Source organism: Eurosta solidaginis, chromosome 3, assembly GCF_040869045.1.
Source record: "Eurosta solidaginis isolate ZX-2024a chromosome 3, ASM4086904v1, whole genome shotgun sequence".
NCBI classification, from domain to species: Eukaryota; Metazoa; Arthropoda; class Insecta; order Diptera; family Tephritidae; genus Eurosta; species Eurosta solidaginis.
Genome location: NC_090321.1, coordinates 162,772,407 through 162,786,713, shown reverse-complemented (window position 1 = coordinate 162,786,713; position 14,307 = coordinate 162,772,407). Strand labels below are relative to the sequence as shown.

Sequence of the window (14,307 nt, the reverse complement as noted above, 5' to 3'; positions counted from 1 at the left end):
CGGCGTGGATGATTCGGTTGCGTTTGCTGTCTACTATGCGTGTTTATTGTCGGCATTAAGCTAATTACTCTAGCCAGTTCGCTGAGCCACTCCGAAAAATGTTCAATTGTCGGAAAGGGCTGTATCGTCGCTGCGTGTTTCGCCCAGTCGAATTGTCTGGCTAGTGGCAATTTAGAAACCATTTGCTCAAGTAAAGTTATGTTCGCTAAATGTTGTTGGCACTTTGCTGACTTTAAAAATGCAACAACGTTTCGCACCTTAGATGAAAACGGTATAATTTTCTCGATTTTGTTGTCTAATATTGGCGGCAAATTTTGTAGTTGATTTACCTGATGCTTTACCAAAATGTCGGGCCGACCGAACCTAAACTCAAGTTCACTTAAAACGTTCGGCACATCAATCGGGTAAATCAACATGGATGCCACTGCCTCTTTTGCCGGTCCGGTTAGGCACTTTTGCAGTCGGATTAAATTTTGGCGATGACTATAATGGAATGTCTCTGTGGTGTCTTTGAAATTGGCGAAGAATAATGACCACTCGTCAATATTTCCGCTAAACATTGGTAGGTCGTATAATTTTATGCGAGAGTCAGTATCAGCCACAACTACCACTTGACTATCGTTTTGAGCTGGCTGCCCATTCTATATGTTGGCGGCTTGTGACTGCATACCTTCTCGTAACCTGATTATGTCCCTTTGGCTTTCTACGGTGCTCTGTCTAAGCTCCTCAACCGATGTTCGTAAAGCGTTTAACGTGGGAACAATTTTACTTACATTATCATCGCCGCCTGTACCTTCCATGTTCGTTATTGTTCGCAGTTCCGCTATTTCTCCTTTCTACCACTCGATTTCGTAGCGAATAACTACTATTTTCTGACATGCACTCGCGTGATTAACCTGTAGTTATTAACGGCTTGCAATTTCCCGTTAGGCGAAGCACCCAAATTTATATAAAGCTGTACCTTGACGAGGTGCTCAAACTACAAGATTAATTCTTACCCTCATTAAACGCGGCACAAGATTGTAAATTATTTATTTGCAAAGCGTGCAAACATATAAACTTTCCTTAGACGGAGCGCACAAAAGTGTAAAAACTGTTAAAGACTGATCAAAAACTTATTTGTGACTTACGATTTGGTAGTCCGAACAATGGAATAAATGTATACGATGTATTTTAATAAAATGTTTAATAAAATGAATTACTTGCTACAATTATATTTGATTGTTTTTCGTTTAGACAATGTGATTTATGGCGCAAATTGTATTGTATGTGGAACCTTTGATCGGTGATGTAACTTGGTGTCGTCTTGGTTGCGAATATTGTATTGACCTCAATTTGGTGCAATGTTTAATTGTTGAATGTTTTAAAATGTTATTCAGACATCGTCTCCAAATATCGTCGGTTTGTATTGTTGCGAAATATTATCGTTTTTATATTGCAAAATGTGATCGCACAATATGGTCGTTTTATATCACAAAATGTAGTTTGAATCGTCGATTAAATTGTTACATAAATTAATTGTTGAATTATAAATTGGAAATTATAATATTGGTTGAATTGATTGTCGGTCAAATATGATTGGTTCTTAAATATTGTATTGACTTCAATTTCGGTGACCATGTGGTAATTGAATACTGATGATTGCTTAATGTCCGATGTGTGGGTGTTGTGTTGTGTTGTGTTGTTTTACACTTGTGTTTTGCGTGCACTCGTGTCTGCTCTCATATCGTTAGTGAAAATTGCGCGCTGATGACCAGTCGTATTTTTGACAACAGGAAAGTTTATGATGTATGTATATGAGCGCTGTTACCCAAGACGGAACGGCACAGGGTGATCAACAGTGGGTAAAATACCGGAATATAGGCAGCCCCAATTCGTGCTTTCAAAGTTGATTCACAGGTGATGTTGAGCATTTGGCCTTGACCCTTTGCCATAATATGCTTGGTAGGGCCATATATGTGGTAATAAAAATGCGGAGGGATAGTTGTCGCAGTTTTCCTGTTATTTGAGCAAATGTCTGTTCTTCTTGCAGCCACAGCTGAAATATTTGGAATATTGATATGCGCATCGTGAAAATTAAATTACCTAGAATGAAAAAGAAACTAATATCAGTAAGGACGAATTAAAAGTTTTTAATATAACCGGAAAGGTGCTCTATAAATAGGACTCCATGATTAGCTCTTTTCTAAGAGGCCAAAGGCTCAATGGACTCAATGAGATTTCAGATAACCAGAATCAGGCCCTTGTAAAGTAACTTCAAGTGAACCTCCACCATATCAAGGTATCTTCCGATGGCAGGGGTACCCGAAGATACTTCACTGTTGCATTTATAGAAAGCATAAAATTATACAAGGTTAATTGATGATACGAAGTAAATTAGGCTCGCTACAAAACCAAAACAAATAAATGCAAATGACTGTTTAATCCAATATGCGAAGTTCTTGAATCAATGTGCAAAGTGAAAAGGGCAAAGTACTGTTAAAATTGCTTTCCCCGAGTAACCCGAGTAACCCGGGAACGAATTGATATGACTACGCCTATCCTTCTTTAGCAGCAGTGCCGTGCACCAGTTCTGTGTTGGACAGGAAAATAAACGTTTGTTTGTCTCCAAGTTGATCATATGATACAGAATATACTCGTTTGCTACATCTAATTTTCCCCGATTTTCTGGGCTCAGCAAGGGTATCCTACTGAAAGGTGCATTTGTTGTACCCTGCTGTCTGGCCGCTCACCCAACAACACCAGGCACGACGGAACTTGTCTTTTTTTTATTGGACGTTGTGGTAGCGCAATACCCTCAAGTAGCCCAATGAAACCAGGCTAATCCTGTTCATGTGTCCGCACCCCGTGGGACCGCCGTTAGGCATAACGTCACGGGCGGAAAGGCGATTTAGCCGCCACTACTTCGTATGCGCATTTCTCTCCGCCTCCTTTCGGCATGCATCAATTTCGTCATTACTATAAAGGCCATCTTGCTCACAGCAATCCAACAATCTATTTGTCCGCACATTCGTGGAACTAAATTCCTAATCGAAGGCTCCTCTCCAAAAACTCTGTTTACAGACAGTCTTTCGCCGTCAAAACAAGGGCAGTGAAACATTACATGTTCTGCTCTTTCCAATTCGAACGGACAGCTTGGACATAAAGGTTCCTCCTCTATCCCACGCTTATGTAGATATTCCTCGAAGCCACCGTACCCGCTCAATATCTATGTGAGGTGGTAATTTAGTTCGCCGTGTTTTCGCTCGTACCATTCCGCTATATTCCGGACTAGCATGAAGGTCCAGCGCCCTTTTCTCGAATCTTGGGATTTTCTTAGCATCTTCAGATGGTCGGCTGATTCCAATGCCATACAGATCGGCCATTTCACCTGAGAGTAGATCTACTCGGATTTTCCTGGATAAAACATGGATCGCGTCGTCGGAAACCGTCCCATAAGCACATGCTATTCGTATAGCAGTAATGCGATATGCTGCTAGTATATCTTTTTGGTAGACCATTTTAGATCAGTGCCATACTGGTGCTGCATATAATATTATAGAGCTGGTTACGTTGGATAATACCTGACGAGTAGCTTCGCTTGGGCCGCCGATGTTGGGCATTATTCGCGTTAGGGCTGCACTGACTCTAGAAACTTTCTCCCCCACCGCCCTGAAGTGCTCCCTAAAAGTTAGTTTTGAGTCAATGATTACTCCTAGATATTTCAAGGAGGGCTTTGAATTTATTTGATAATCTCCTATGGTTAGGACCAACTCATCCACAGTCCGCTTTGAGCTCATCAGAACCACTTATGTCTTATTGCTAGCCATCTCCAGCCCCATGTTCGTCAACCATTCTTTTATTCTTCCCACGGCGTCATTACATAATGCTTGGAGTAGATCAAGTTTCTTGGCCACTGCTACTACGACAATATCATCTGCATAGCCGACAATTTCCGTGCCTCCGTGAAGGTCGATTAGTAGCACCCCGTCATACATCGCATTCCAAAGAGTTGGACCTAGAACATATCCCTGAGGGACACCGCCCGTGGCGTTGTGCTTTCTTGGTCCCTCATCCGTATCAAAAAGGAGTACTCTGTCATTTAGATAGCTACCAATTATTCGGAGCAGGTACGGAACTTGTTTTGGGACACCCAAAGTGCACTCACGCTTCTCATGGCTCCAGCGGGTTAGGGGGCTTAGAGTATACCCGTGATAGGTATGCCTGTCGTAAGAGGCGACTAAAATACCAAATTGGTTCAATGGGTTGTGTAGCGCAACCCTTCCAATAGGTTGCCAGCAATATATGTGACCCGGCCATTGAAAAGGTGGCTTATTACTCAAAAAAAAATAATGCAGAAGAAAAACTACTAAGAAACTGAAGAAATGCATTGTTTACCTTTAGCAGCTGTTTCTTTTTTGAGTCATAAGCCACCTTTTCATAGGCCGAGTGACATATAGCTTCTCAAACCCAATTGTCAACCTCACTTACCCGTGGCGAATCCTGTTTCTTTAACAGCCGAGGCTCTGACGACCCCATGTTCCTTATGGATCTACATTTGAAGGCGCTAAGTTAGCTGACATCGCTTACTTAAACGGTTGGTTCTAAAGTAAAAACCAAAACAAAATATAGGTTAGGTTGAACTGGCGGGTTCATGAGCACCTCGCGTAGACTGAATGAGTCCGTAGTGTTACCAGAAGTTTGTTTTAAGGACCAAGCTGAAAACCCTATCAACAACCAGGACCTATGTTATAAAATAACTCCGTCCTCTTGACAAATACTAGAAGCTTCCTAGAACTTAAGCCACTTGCTGCTTCTAGATCTGACAGCTGTCAGCTGCAGTCTTAGCCAGGCAAGCGCAGGGCACGAGCACAGAACGTAATCGATCGTTTCCTCCTCCAACCCGCACTTCCTACATCTTCTATCACTGACCAAGCCTAATTTAAAGGCAGAAGGCAGTGTCCAGTAAGAATACCCATCATGAGCCTACAGTCTACAGTTTAATGATAATGAAAATATAAGAATCAGTGTTTATGAATAACATATTTTAATTACTTTCTCACAACAACCTGATCGGTGGCTATCGCCATGTAGGTAGTGTGGTGTTTCACCTTGTATAAACGTAGGTACTGTTTGTGCTCAACCGTGCAAATTGACATTAGCAGTAACATTTTTTACATAAACATAGCTTGGTATTTGTGCAGACATCAATATAGCATACATTGGTCCCAAAATTCGGACTTTAGAAACTGGCGAGTGTGGACACGCGCGGTTAATTTCACAAGTCAGTGGGTTATAAAAACAATACAGCTAACTGTAATTTACAGTTCTAAAATCTTGTGACTTCTATTATCTGTGGAATTTGGCTTTTTTCTCTCCAATTGGTGGTAAGTGATATTGGCTTTTTATGTTTAGGATTTTCTTTTTTTAGTTAAAAAATTTTTGATCAAATTGCCGATTAAAAAAAGGACAAAGCTGCCCTTGCGCGCAGCTTCAACCAAAAGTGCAAGGGACAAAATGGCGTCAACGAAACTTTCCTTGGCGTCTGAGTCTTTAAATAAAAACACCAAGAAAAAACCTAAAATTTTGGAGCACAAAGTAGTTACTGGTTTTTATGAACTCTCCAAAGAGGACGATTCTTGTGATATTGGGGCCACATGTCCGGAAAGTACGACAGTGAGGTTAGGTGATTTTGCAACCGCAAATAGCGGATATAAAGAAACGTTAACCGCGAATGACACGAATATGGACGATGACATGCATACAGGCAACGGTAATTTAAACACAACCAAACCTGCTACCTCAATTGAAGCTGACAATGACAAAAAAGAAATAATTCTATACCCACAAAATTTTCTTGCAGACATCTTCGTCTTAGTTGATTCTTCTGATAACTCTTTCATGAAAAATGAAAAAATGACCTCCGGACTGACACTTTTCACACAAATAAAAGACTTACGCTTTAAGGACATAACACACCTACAGGCTATAGGCAAAACTTTATATAAAGTAATTTTCAAAAATACATATGCAGCCAACAATTTTACACTGGACACTAGACTTACAAAACGTGGCCTGAAACCATTCATCCCACGCACAGCACTTGAAATATACGGCGTTGTGAGAGGTGTACCCACCTGTTTCGAGGATAGTGATATCGTATTGGAAGCTTCTAGCACCATCAAAATTAGATCGGCAAGACGATTCACCAGAAAAGGTGAAAAAGAAGGCACTTATGTACCAACGACAACAATTAAAATAGGCTTTGAAGGTAAGGAACTGCCTAAATATATCTTCTATAACTACACCAAACTAAACGTACAACCATATTTTCCACCTTTAAGACAATGTGATAACTGCGGGCGTATTGGTCACACCAAAATGTCATGCAAAAGCAAGCCTTGCTGCATTAAGTGCGGTAAGCAAGAATGTAACAAAGACTGTAATACAACCATCTGCATCCTATGTGGTCGAACAAACCACACAGCTAAGGAGAGAAATAACTGCCCACAATAGGAAAAAGAAACACAAATCAATCGAATTAAAACTATTAAAAAACTCTCGAGACGAGAGGTCCTGGACCAATACTTTCCCAAAAACTCTAACAGTTTTGAAATTTTAGAGGACGAAGAAAGCCAGTTTCCCCATGCTCAGCATGGAAAAACAGGACATAATTGACAAGAACGAAGAAATCAACAGAAATTGTAGGAAACGCACATTCAGTCAGATTGTACGCAAGCCTGTCAGCAGGCACGCCACTACAACCAAGTTCAACAACAATTTCAGAAGCATTACAAAAAATACCACCATCAAGCCAGTGTACAACACTGCTGAGTACCAAAAAGGTCTTGTCTCGGAAATCGAGAAACTCATGTCTGAAATGCTAAAAATCACACAAATGCTCTCCCAAGAGCAAACAAATCCTGAAATCATCAACATGATTCAATCTATCAGGAATAGATTTGAATCATTACAAAATGATGAACTCCAAGATTTGGAGTCATCAACCCAAGAATATTATTATAAAGATTCTTCAACATAAAGTGCAATCACTCTTACTACTCACTACTTATATTCCATATAATTTTATATAATATTTTTTATATATTTTTACGAATACAACTACTAAAAGCTGATTTAAATGCTATATTTTCCATAGATAATAGGCTAAATAAACCAGGCATGCTTAACCAACGAACCGATATCATTTCGTTACGATAATTAACGTTAATAAACGAAACAAAGTCATTTCGTTTCGTTTATTAACGTTAAAAGCGTCAAATTAACGAAATGATTTCGTTTCGTTTTCTGCCATATCAAAACGAAATCAAATCGTTTATGTTGATTATTAATTTCAAACTATGCTGGCAAAGCTGATTGATGGCGGAGTCATTAAAGGTGAAAGCATTAGCCAAGCTGATTGCAACTTTTCTCATGAATTTTGACAGTACGAACATTTATCAGAGTATTTTTGACATTACCACCAACGAATTACACAAACAAATTACATGGAGTTTGTGTGTGTATGTGCGTTCTTTGTTACCACCTTACGGCTTCACCATGGCTATAGCATTGCCAGCACAATTCAAACATAAAGTATCACGTTTTTGTTAACGTTTTTAACGTAAACCAAAGCTTTTCGTTTCGGTTAAAAACGATATACAATTTATCTTGATAATTTCTTTATCGATAATATTTCGAAGTGTTTCAACGGAAACGGTGGAAATTTTTTGATAAACGATTAGCTTAACGTTAAGGTGCATCCCTGAAATAAACAAACAAATTTTAATTTTGATGTAGTTCGTAAGCCACTTAATGACAACATTCACACTGAATGGTATCTTGTATATAACCTATTTTTAAAAACATCCATTTGACATCCCCAAATTTCGGTCCTTTATTAAAACCCTCTATGTCATAACAATAGTCCTTGGTTTTCCACCCTATCACTTCCTCCTTCGCAAAGCTAAAATTTAAACCAGCATAATTTCAGGACTCACATAGGACAATCAGTAACTTTACCTCACTGTGTCCTTCGGGTGTGGACACTATCACCAGACCTTTCACTATCCAAACTTCAATATAAATTATATCAGCGTTGTATAATTAATAAGTACAATAATAAATATTCCTAAACATTTAAAAAAGCCAATATCACACAACCAATCACAGTTTTACAAAAAGCTAAATCCTCATTTTAACTAAAAAGTTGTATTTAAATCATACCTGTTCATTAAAAATCATTAATTTCATTCATTACTTTTGCGCATAACTTAATATCGCTTAAGTCATTTTGCATAATACACATACCGTGTCCATCAAGCACAATTCCTTTTCAGTCCAGTCTCAGCGCGTAACAAGAACCAGCGCTTTAAAGATATCATTGTTCGCTTTATCATTAAACCGCAACATATGAGCTCACAACACTGTGCATCAAGAAGATCTGCGTCAATTTGAAACGGATTATTATCGCATAACAACTATACCGGAATTTAATTCAAACCCAACCGATAATAAATGGACATCTTCGAACACGAAATTCAAATAAAAACTTGTTTTTTTGCTGAAAAGCTACTCGTTTCATCTACAGAATCAACCCTGTACAAGTTCTTCCATCTGACAGGCGTATAAAAGATAAATTATACATAGTAAAGGTCTATGAGCACAAATGTACATTATGCTAAAAGGCAGCCCGTTTTATATATTGCACAATTAGAGAAGTTGCATATATGTCTACTTCGATTCTACAATCAACAAAATCACGACACTCTCATCAATACGACCTGAATACAACGTTTACATCATACTAACCTATAGCATAAAGGAAAATACCTTCAATAGCAAGCTGCTACACATGGTTCTGGCCAATTGGTATTACTATTGTGTACTGGTGGAGCTCAACGTGCGTCAATACAACACTGGAAATTTAATCCATTAATTAAACAACAGATAATATTGTTAATAACCTGGAATATGGGACTTCTAATATAGTCCCCTCCATTAAACCAAATCTCAAAAAAAAAAAAAATACATTGGTCCAGTTCGGTGTGCACCAGCCACTGGTACACACACTTTTGAATGCATAGCTTTCATATATATTGGATGTCCAGCAGTGCTCCGGTTGTGCCAATATGTAATGCGCTGCTCCGTCTCATGGTACGGCTGTATAGGTATGGGCGGGTGCAATGTATTACTAGTTTGCTCAAGATCGTATGGTACATAGATGGCTCGAAGACGCCAGAGGGGATTGGAGCCAGAGTTTTCGGACCCAGAGCCAAAATATAAGTACCTCTAAAAGCACATCCGAGTATTTTGCAAGCGGAAGTATTCGCCATAAGTTAGTGCGCTAAGCTGAACCTTCAGCGCTGATACCCCAATGAAACAATTGCCATACTCAGACAAGTCACACAGTCGGGCCCCACTAAAGGCATTGCATAGAAAAGCTGAATCAATTAGGAGCACACAACGTAGTACTGTTGCCTTGGGTCCCAGGCCACAGGGGAGTAGAGGGTAATGAGCAGGCGGACTGTGTTTAATTTGTTGCGTCCCTCCTACAAATTGTCATCCTCCCAGCAAATCCTTGCAGCGGATCTGCGCCATACTCTCCTCTTCCGGGAAGGTATCGACCCCAATCCGGGCCCTTCTCCTGACCCCGGTCCTGAGAAATGGGTTTGCTGCGTTTGCCGCAATAGAATCTTTTTAGGACGGTCATATATATAAGGGCCTGAAATATTTCAATGAATTTCCTAATCACATAAAAAGTAGTAATAACTTCAATACTTTTAAAAAAAGTTTGTTGGGTCATTGTAAAACCCTTCCAATAAGATAATGTTTTTCTCCTCTTATTTTTTACATGATATATCCGATACTGGAGCGCGAAAAGGGAATGGTAATATTGGAAGCAGCAAAATACAATGCATCCGGCCCTAAGGAAAAGAAAATCGGTCGCCACCTGTAACTCCAGACAGTTCCAACAACTAATTTCGCTGGAATTCGGTATTTTCAGCCGATATTTACTGTTGCTGATCGGAATCACTCGCATTCCGACAGCATTAATATAACAATAAAATTATATAATGTGTAACGAAAATAACGAAAATAAGGATAAACAAAAGTTGGAGCAGGGGGATTGGCAACACGTCCTTTTCAATCTCCCATTATATGTTGAGCTGTGCTGATCGGAATCTTCATGCATTCTGACAGCGTCTTTACTAAACAAAGTTGAGGTATGATTGGATACACGTTATTTTCAATTTCCAACATCCAAAGACATGTTTAGCTGTGTTGATCGGAGACTAATACATTCCGACAGCTTAAAATACAAATATAATTGAAAAATACAAGTTCCAAATTTTGTTGCATTAAGCTGGGAGCACTGGAGGATTGGAAACGAATCCTTTCCAACCTTCCTTAAGTGAGTGGCTCCCAGACTCGTCCGTTTGTCACGCTAGTAAATATGCTGATCGGAATTGCATGGCATTCCAACAGCATATTCAATAGAAATAAGTGATTATAACAATGAATTGTACTTAGTCGTTTAAGTTTTAGGCCTAAACAGCCGTAATAATTAATAAATTAAATTAAAAAAATAAATACTCTTGTCAGTGTTTCACGTGCAAGGGATGCTTGCATCGGACAGGTTGCTCTGGGCTAGATCCCAAAATCCAGCGTCCACGTAACTTTTATAAATCTTTTGTGGCTCTTGTTGTTCACGCCTTCATTACATTATGAGGAAATACGACACCGTATGAAGCTAAAAAACACAAGCATGTCTTCAGTAAACTCCACAAACAGGCGTCGAACCTCTATGGCGGTGATTCCTGTACTCAAAGAACAAAACTAGCAGAGGAGGAGTAGTCACTCTAGCTCAACTTCGATCTGGATAACGTAACAGGTTAAACTCTTACCTATCCAGAATCAACCCCGACATACAAAACATTGCCCTGTTTGTAATGTGTCCCCACATGACACCAACCATCTCTTTAACTGTATTGTGGAATCAGCGCCTCTAACACTCCTTTCATTGAAACAGAAAGTTTCCTTGGACTCCCGTTAGAGGAAATTGAGGACAATTTGTGATCGGTCGCACTTATTGGATGGGGCGAAGCACTGCTACAACAACAACAGTAGGCAGACAACCGGGAAAGAGAGGCAGCAACTGCATGACCCATCGATCCCGAGCCGTTCCTGGCAGTTGGCTCACTCAATAAATGCCCCTGTTAGTAGAAGGGAGGGAAAAGAGAGAAGAACAATGGCGCAATATGCCAGGCCTGAGTCAATCAAAGTTACTGTTAGGGGGTTACAGCACAACTCGATATAGGGCATTAATAGGCCTCTCGAAAGATAACCTAAGAATCCTAACGGCTATTCCTACAGGATACTGTAGACTGAACAGTCACATACAAAAGCTGGATATAATATCGAACACATGCCGATTTTGTGATGGATCAGCAAACGGCGGACCATATCCTTCTAGAATACGACGCAATTTCAAGACGTAGGGCTAAGTTTATGGGCTCACCATGGCCAGAGCATTCCCACATTTAATCCCTCAAGCCAAGAACACTGCTAGGGTTCATCATGGAAGTCGGCTAGGATGAGGTGCTGTGAAGGAGATGTGCAATTCACTGTGCAATCCTCAATAAATTATCTATCTATCTACGTTCCGGTAACAAGAACCATTGAGGTACTAGCCCCACCATCTCGGGAACTATTGATATGACTACATTAAACCTTCTAGGGATTGAATATGAATAATGACCGCAATGCGAAAGTCTGCTGAAATATACCATTCTCCATGGAATGCTCGATATATAACTTTCCACGTTTCGAAACAGTGATGAAAACAGCAAAATTTATTAAAATTTTAACTGACTGTGGGTAATAAGGGTTGATGTCCTCTCTTAACGCAAACTAATGACAACTGCGACGCAGGGAAAATGACAAAAATCTTGTAAATCTACTGATAATAATTAATTAATTCCTCCCCTTCTATGCAGTTCTATGCATACATACATATGTATTTTGCTCTCCAAACGCTAATTTAAAAAATACATTGGTATTTACATGAACTTCGAACTGTGTCGTATTTGCATTCTTCAGTTGATTATCAACAAAAGCATGACAAATTATCACTAACAAATTCAAACGCGATTTTTTTGCCTTAAGAGAGCGTGCTTAACGCGAACCATATCATGTTATGGCACACCTTTTTGATGCAAACAATCAAAGAAATTACTGCTTCCAATGCTTTTAGGATACCAGCAGCAGCTCCCGGTGGCGCCACATAAATAACAGTTGCATGCGGATCAGTTGCCTTTTTTGCTCCGGCTACCTATTCAATTTTAATTCACATTACATTATCTACTATTGCAATTTTTAATCAATACAAATCAATATAAATTACCGAAGCAAATACTGACAAACCAAGATGCGTATTTCCACCCTTTTTTAGGGAAATACATCCAAGCAGTTTGGTACCGTATTCCAAAGCATGTTGGTTGTATAAAGTACCTTGTTTAGATTAGATTAGATTAGATGAACCGCACCCCTGCGGAGATGATATCTACTAGAATAATATAACATTTGTTTTATTATTTAAAAATGCACATACGTACGAATGAAAAGCAAAAAGTAAATTATGTTGTTGTTGTTGTAGCGATAAGGACACTCCCCGTTATCGACTTTGTTGGTCCTTTGCCGAATGCTGATCGGGTACGTTCCGGGAATCTTTAAGGTACTAGCCCGACCACCACGGGAGCGATTTAGTATGACATGAAACCTTCTATGCCATCCCGTCGATTCTATACAACTTAATATGGTAACGATTTAAAAAACGGCGCGCCACCTAATTTTTATCAAAAATTATCAAACGTCGAATCAAAAGACGCACCTCGAGCTCCGAAAATATAAATTTTCATTTCTGTCAAAACATAATTTTGATAATTTTTAAATTAGGTGGTGCACCGTCTTGTAAAACGTTGCCCGTAATATTATTTTGGGCGAAGGCCGCCAACGCAAAAAGGTGTTCTCTGCAACAAAATTTTTAATTTCCGTCACATGCCACAACTAAAAGCATAAGAATTTTTACTTTTTACACGCCAGGTTAAGCGAGAGCTTGTAAGAGTTTTATTCATAATGTAATAATAATAATAATTCCATCATGGTTTGTCAGGGTGTGGGTGTTCCCCGCGTTGGGACTAGAACCTACCTTGTCCCGCTCGAATGTCGCGGATGATGAAGGGTGGAAACGTCAAACTCTTAATGATCGCACCTGAAAACAATAGACCACGGTCTAAAGTGAGCGTGAGATTGGGCGAACCCATAAACTCAACCAGGAGAAGGTACAAATAAAATAAAGGTCCACGAGCGTTTATTTTTTTTTTAAAGATATCTATTAGATTAATAAATTAAGTTTTTTTCAAAAATAAATCACAAATTGTACTGATAGAACTCACAATGTTTATGTTTGGGTGCAACACGGTTAGTCCAGGAAGATTAAAGCAGCTATTGGCCTATTGTACATGTACACAGAACCGTGAAACCACTGGGAGTATAAGGGGTCTGTATGCACAATTATTTTAATATATCCACAAGACTATATATAATTTTTTTTATTTATTATTAATTGGCACACACGAATAAAATAAATTGCAAAGTTGTAAATAAACACGAGAAATGTCAATTGCTCGGAAGTGTTTGGAAATCCACCAACGATAAGTCCGAAAAAGTTCTGCTAAAAGGTTGCCAGATGGTAATTGAGGGTTAGCGAAAATAAAGCCGTGGTTACTCACGAACGTACGTAGAAAAAACGTGTCAGCTGACACGACCTATCTTATGAGTGTGCAATGTAAACGAAAACTCACCGACGTGCAACGCCCGTACGTACGAAGCCCGGAACGTAGAAATCAAAACAATTTTGATTTTTTCCGTAAGAACGTGTCAGCTGATCGCTCTCTCACTAGACAGAGTTGCCCAGTAAACTTTTGTGCGCTAATTTTTGACCGTTTGCAGTCTTATACAAAAACACCTAATTAAAGTTTGAAAAATTGTGAAAATAATTCGAAATAATTATGTAAAAGTGCAGATTAGAAATATGTAATCTATTTATATATAATTAATATTAATTCCAGCCTTTTACAACATCAAAAATTAAATTGGAAAAAGTTGATGTTTCCATAAACATGCATGCAAAATGGTCAATGGCAATAGTGCTTATCTGTAAACAATGCACACACAAATATGTTATGTACATGTACACAGACGCACACAATGATTCCTACGGGCTTGAGAGTTCGGTCAAACGTGCTTCGTACGACAAACGGCCGT

General features: G+C 39.2%; 1 long non-coding RNA gene across 1 annotated transcript; it reads right to left on the bottom strand.

Annotated features, from left to right (window-relative positions):
• Positions 1-1,169: 1,169 nt before the first annotated feature.
• Positions 1,170-13,642, bottom strand: LOC137244528 (uncharacterized). The gene is made up of 2 exons (XR_010951083.1): positions 13,437-13,642; positions 1,170-2,085 (listed from the first exon to the last, which is right to left on the bottom strand). It is a non-coding gene; the product is annotated as an uncharacterized lncRNA (long non-coding RNA).
• Positions 13,643-14,307: the final 665 nt, after the last annotated feature.